Raw genomic sequence first — 6,966 nt, 5'->3', positions numbered from 1 at the left:
AAATAATCCACTTTAAATATATCAGATTAGAAAGTTAACAATGATAACTATTATTATCGTTTCCATAATACACAAGAGTACACAAAAAGTACACAGGATAACAATCCTTGTTATTTTTGGAAATTATATATATTTTTTAATTTATAATTAAAAAAATACTTGTTAAATATGGCTTATTGCAGTGTACCTATGTATTTTTAGAGATGATAACAATGATTGTCATTGTTAAATATGGTTTATTTTTTTTAATTTATAATTAAAAAATTTTTGAAAAAGTCATGCTTGTTGTCTGTGTATTTTTGTGTACTTCTATATATTGTTTGTACATCTATATACTATTTGAAGATGATAATAATGGAATAAAAATGCAGAATTAAAAAAACTTAAAAGGGAGTTCGTTGGGAGATTCGGCGACTTGCCAATTTTTATAGAGTTTGTGGGAGATCCGGCGAACTTGCTTAAATGCCAAAAAAAATTGTAAGGATTAAAGTTCAAAAATCATGTTTGGTAAAATAATAATTTTTTTTATTTTATAAATAAAAAAATCCGTTGTTGGAAAAAGATAAAAAAATAAAAACACAAACTGAAATTGCCGTTAGATATAACGCAAGGGACTTAGGGACCACGAAACAGTCGCGCGTGACCTCTGTCTTTGTCTTTCTCTCTCTGCCGCCAGCACCTTCTACCTCTCTAAAGCTAAAGAGGCAGCTGAAATATCAGTATAGCATAGTGAAATTCAACTTCGCACTCTTCCTAGCCAATGTGCCATTGTTTGCAGTCAATACGACCCTGTTTCACTACCCCTATGACCCGCACTCCTAAGCCTTTCCAGTACTACGTTGTGGTCCATGAAACCTCCTGCCGCCACGTGTCAACAATGGTTGCTCGCGTCCCTTTCGGGTTTGGTAATGCCCGGCCCAACCCCTTGCCACCTTTTGGGTCCTCTTCTCGGATGAGTAAATGCAATGCGCCGTGAACAGAGTGAAATGTGAGAAAGAAGGTAACTACGAAAAAGGAAAAGTAACTTCTCATTTCCATCATTGCAAAAGAAAACAAACAGCAAAAGGGTACCTTACCCTGGCTGTGCCATGGAAATTTTAGCTCTCTAGCTATTTACTATTCTTGTGCCAATCCCTAATCTGCACCTACCATCACCTATTACCACCCATTTTTATATCCTATCCACCACCTAGCGACTTCAGTAGTGACCTATTCCTGATATTTTTTCCTCTTTTATATATAAAAAATAAGGACAGAACGAAATAGAGGTATATAATTATTATATATGGTTTTTTTTTTGGGCTTCAATTATTGTATATGGTTAGTCACCAAAAACAAATTATTATATATGGTTTGATAAAAAATTGGCCAAAAAATTTGATTACAGATTTATTTTTGGTGTTGTCCTCAAAGATAGGAACGTGGAGTGTTGTACACTTGTACTAGAGGGTAGTGGCCAGTGACGGACCCAAAAAATTTTAAGAATGGGGACAAAAATATATATCTTAAAATAAATTTTGTTGAACATTGTTAATTATATTAAAAATATAATAGAAATATAAAATTTAAAAAAGAGATAGTGAATACATTAAAATAAATATATTAATTTATATAGAATTATTTTTTTTCATAAACCTAGTGGGGCAAGTGCCCCCTCCTTCAATGCTTGGGTCCGTCCCTGGTAGTGGCCTCATCTTTTTCACAAAAGACGAGATGTTCGATCACTACAAGAAAAATTATTTTTAGCGGCTATTTATTTTGTTTTTAGCAGCAATAAAAATAGTCGCTAATACATTTATTGGCAATTAGATATTAATCGTCTTATGATTTGTCGTTAAAAGATTTTAGCGACAATTATAACAATTTCTGATAAAAACTTTTTTAATGGCTGAAAAAAGTATATAACTTTTACCAATCATTTTTTTGACAATTTATATGGCCACCAAAAATAATTTTAAAATTACAATGTTATTCACTTTTAGTGGCCATTACTATTGCTGCCAAAACCCATTTTACCAGCAATTTATATGGCTACTAAAAATAATTCTAAAATTATAATGTTATTCACTTTAAGTTGCTATAATTATTCCCGCTAAAATCTTAAGACTTTTTTTAGTTATATTATACTCATTTTATTTGAAGCAACGAACTATATTTTTTTTTAGAATTTCAATTATTTTTGCTAACAATTATTATTATTATGCATAATATAAATATACTAAAATTTATTACTACACAATGAGATATTTCATTCATCTCAAAATATTGATATACAAATTTCTCTTAAAAAGTAATAAATCATGTTACAAATCTAAATAACAAAAAATGCTACAAGCTTATAACTATGTTATATCAATGTAGCAATACGAGAGTTATCAATGATCTAAAATTACTGCACCTTTAAAAGTAGCCTAGCTTTTATTTTTAGCAATTGATCTAAGAATTTAAAAATAAATGAGGAAGAAAAAGCATGAATCATAATATACTAAACAATCCAAAACTATAAACATTTGGCTACTCTTCAAGGAATTGATAGCTTGGCAATGTTTTTCGCCTACTTGACACCAATGACACGGTTTCTTCTAGATTTAAAATTGGTCTTTGCTCTTACTTATTTTAATGCTACAATTTTCTTCTCTTGAATTAACTGAATAGTTTTCGAAATGAAATAGCACTTTATTCAAATTGCAACTCTTTTTTCTTCTTAGCTCATATTCGATTTTATGTTGCATTTTGTTAGTCTTCTTCTCTTTGAACAAATTCTTAGCTGCATCAACTAAAATCAATATTTTGAATTCTTCACTATTCAGTCCTTTTGTTAAAAAATTTTAAAATATTTTCTATATAAAGATTAAAATAAATAAACTTAAGTATCTAATATGAAGATCAAAATACACTACTTATAGTGGATGCACAACTTACAAATTTTTCCCTCTTGGAAGTTAGCTAGTTTAAAAAGTTCAAAACATGTAGCCACGAAAGTCCTTAATCTTTCTTTTAATCAGAAAAAGTCTGAGAGCACTACACATAAAAAAACAATTACCTTACTAAAATTAAATAATTGTTCAGTATATAAACATTATTAAAATTACACTCCCTCTATCCCACATATATAACCAGAAATTTGGCCATCAATATTTCTCATTTGATTAGATTAAGTATATTTTATATCTTTTTTCACTTAGACCCGTATTAGAACACCTAATATGTGTGCTAAGCATTTAATTTTGGGTTTGGAAAAAGAAAATATTCAAATATTAATTCAGTCTGAGCCATTTTTAAATGTATTTTAGTCAAAACTTATTTATTTTTACTTATGTTTTAGTCTGATTTATTAAGGCTTTATAGATCCGGGTCTATAATCATAGGCTTCCCTCTCTTATTACAAAAAAAAAAGGTATTAATCAAAAAGAAAAAACAAAAAAAGTTAGAATAATTTAGAAACAAACTACAAAACTCTAATAAATCAACAATGCTACTTACAATTTCTAACCCAAGCGACTGCTATGTTGTACAAAATTGATATTCCTTGGTACCTCACTAAAAGCTTGAATTAGATTTGAAAAAAAAAATTAAAGTAATCATCAACATAAACAAAACAACAATTAATAGAAAGGGCTAAGAGTAAGAAGTATAATTATGCAAATAATACTTATGAAACAACAAAAAAAAACATAAATTTTGACACAGCATTTTGATTAAGGCCACTACCATACCATCTTATGCTACCAACAGATAATCAGAAGCACTAAGATTAATAAACCAATCCCAATGACCAATTCCAATGACAGATCCTAAGAAGCATTGCCATGACATAAAGGGTTATTGCAAGCATTTCCAACCAGCAATATCATTAATCACAGAAAATTAAAATTACAATATTATCATCTATAATTTAATCAGATTTTGTATCATACCACTCCAACAAATATTGAGAAGGCAAAAACGTAGCCAATCTAGGCTGGATCACCATTTTGCATAGACTGCGGGTAATTAATAGGACACATCAAGTGATAGAGAATTGTTAGAACAAAATAATAATGAAGAATTTGTCAGAGCACTATAACTTGTACTAGAGGTGGTTAACCTGTGATTTCAGTAAAACAGTAACTGACCTCTAGCAGCTAATTCAATACTAGTGCACCCAAAAACTGTGAGAGATCATTTTCAATCTATATATTGTAAATAGATTAACAAATATATTAAAATTGACAATGCATTTTGACATATAGCAAAGTTTAACACATGTAAATATTGAAAGCGAACAAGTGCAATGATTATATAAATAGAAGAGATAGAACATTACCTTCCAAAATCCTCCCCACTAAAAACATGTAAGGCGCAAAAACCGAAGCACAAAGATGTATGAGTGCATAAAAACAAATGAGATACACGAATAAAAATAAAGAAAGTCAGGTGAAAAAAATAAATAAAGAACATTCAATTATATATTATACAATAAGTAGTTTCATCATCACAAACTAATTTTACTACACAGAAGAAGATAAATGAGTCTAAGTTAGTCGGCTAAGATTAACTTATCAGTGCTAAACACTATTTTACTTCAATATTTACCCTCTCATTATGAGCCATTATTGATGGTCTCAACTCTCAACTTATGCAAATGATCATAAAGTAACACCAGAAAATATTGTCTATCTTCTACACCCTATCATGTTAAATACAAATCGGTCATATCTCTCACCAAGGATTGCATTGAATGCTCTTAAAAGCCAAGGTTTCGACCACTGAGATTCTTCTGTCCAACATCTCTGGAACGTACAGAATCAAGAGGCACTATAAAGCAAACTTGAAATACAATAATTAATGCAAAAAGAAAGCTTAAGCAAAGTAAAAATTCATACTTTTCATTCAGTGTCTCACTCGATCCCATGTATCTAACTTCCATATATCTTTCTTTGTAAGGAGTCTTTGATATCCTTATAATTGTTAATCCTCTATATGTCACCAAATAGGACACATATTCTACATTAGTTTAAGATAACTCAAGGGCTCTATCATTTATGTTGTTTTTGTCTAAAGGATAATAAATCTCAAACAACCTTGTCATGTCCTAAATAAAACTCATCTTTTACTTTTAAAAAAAATAACAGGACCACCAATATGCAACTTCGGTTACTAAATAAAGCTAATACTGTAATACAATAATGGTGGATATTCATTGCAAGTTCTAATTTGTACAATAGAAAAGAATCACAAGACAGAAACATAATAATTAAAAGGATACAAAAAACAATTAGTGTAGGTCAAAGATCCAATAATTACCAGATATAAGATAATACCGAGCAGCCAAGGATAACTTAAAAATAAGTGTACCTAGACCTGTAATACAATTACTTGATTTCATTTTCTATAGAGATTCTCATATAATGCTATCTCAGTTTAGTGTGGGGTGATGTGAACCATCATTTGTGCAGCAAACATTTATAGTTTTAACTTTTATATACTAACTTCATTTGTGTCTAAATTTTTCTTTTATTCATGAAAATCAATTGTACAATTTTTCTTATACTTGATAGCGTGCACAAAACATAAAGAAAAAAGGAGGCAGAGTGATGTTGTGAAGGTCTACTATACCAAAAAATTTAAAAAAAAAAGTGAAAGAATTTATTCCATTTATACCTAAAAGGAGGTTTCATGGCTTAATTGCCTTATCAAGTTTTTCCTTGGAATGCTTGTAAGATTTCAAATTCTAAGACATGTCTTCCAAGTCACAAGTTATTAGAATGATAAATGAATGAATACATTATACATACCAGTATCAAATAAAATATCACCTATGTTAAAGTGATAAATGAATGAATACATTAAAGCATTGTACTTACCTTCATTTGAACTTCCCACCAGGCATTACACTTACCTACATTGAATAATTAATAAAAGAAAAAACAATTGAACCATGAATCAGGTTACTTTCGTCAAACCTATTGATCAAGAGAATCTAATGCGCTAACATACCAAAGAATCATACTAATTGCAACGGATTCTGCCAGATATCAAGTTAACCAGCAAATATTGAATCACATCGACGTGCGTTTCGATTTATGATCATTACAAGAGAATCAAAATAGATTGCACATAATAAAATCACAAAATTAACATGAAATTTTCAAAAAATCCCCAATCGGATCATAATATCAATTAAATTATATAAACCCTAGGAAATGAGAATTTTTTAGTTAAGCAATCGAAATTAAATGAGAAAAGGATCAAAAGGTCAGTTGCAAACTAAAACCAGATATCAGAGTATATGGTAGAGCCAGCAACGAAGACGGAGATTGTGGCGAAAACCAGCGCCAGAAAATGCAGAGTAAGGAGGAGGCAACAACGAAGAACATCAATTGAGTAGTTCAGTGTAGAACGTGGTGTGAGGAGGAGGAAAAGGTGGCGGTGGTGGAAAAGTGAAGAGCCGGCGCTTCCACCCGAAGAGATGGGATGAAGCGACGAAGAAGAAGTGCGGTGAGTGATGGTAGTTTGATGCAGAATGAGAGAAGTGCATAGGGAAAAAAGTCCTAAAACTAAAAGCGGTACTCTCAATAATAAGAGTAGACGAGAACAATTTTATGTACTGTTGGTAATTGCTTACTGGCCATTTTCTCTTATTGCCATAACAAACGAAGTATTAACCGCAATTATTCATTTTCCATAAAAAAAGTTCTTTAACAATAGAAGATGTGGCTATATTACTATTGCCGTTAAAAATTTGTCGGTAAAAATTGAATTTATTGTAATGATTTTCTTTTAAAATGTAAAAAAAACATCTCGCAGTCCGCGAGAATATTTTTTTATTTTTAAAAAAATTTCCAAAAGGATTTTCATTAATAATTAGAAGGCTTTGACTTTTTTTTTAATTTTAAAATAATTTCGTGGATAGCGAAAAGATTTTTTATATTTTAAATAAATGATTGGACATTTTTGGTCTTTTGTATACTACGAAAAGCCTCC

General features: G+C 30.2%; 2 long non-coding RNA genes across 2 annotated transcripts; both read right to left on the bottom strand.

Annotated features, from left to right (window-relative positions):
- On the bottom strand, positions 577–1,363 carry LOC110270207. The gene is made up of 2 exons (XR_002359465.1): positions 1,077–1,363; positions 577–1,004 (listed from the first exon to the last, which is right to left on the bottom strand). It is a non-coding gene; the product is annotated as an uncharacterized LOC110270207 (long non-coding RNA).
- Positions 3,423–6,607, bottom strand: LOC107630603. Its single transcript, XR_001618335.2, has 2 exons — positions 4,866–6,607; positions 3,423–4,772 (listed from the first exon to the last, which is right to left on the bottom strand). It is a non-coding gene; the product is annotated as an uncharacterized LOC107630603 (long non-coding RNA).

Source organism: Arachis ipaensis, chromosome B03 (genome assembly GCF_000816755.2).
Source record: "Arachis ipaensis cultivar K30076 chromosome B03, Araip1.1, whole genome shotgun sequence".
Taxonomy (NCBI): domain Eukaryota; kingdom Viridiplantae; phylum Streptophyta; class Magnoliopsida; order Fabales; family Fabaceae; genus Arachis; species Arachis ipaensis.
Note: the sequence above shows the minus strand (reverse complement) of the source record. Positions and strands in the feature narration are given on the sequence as shown.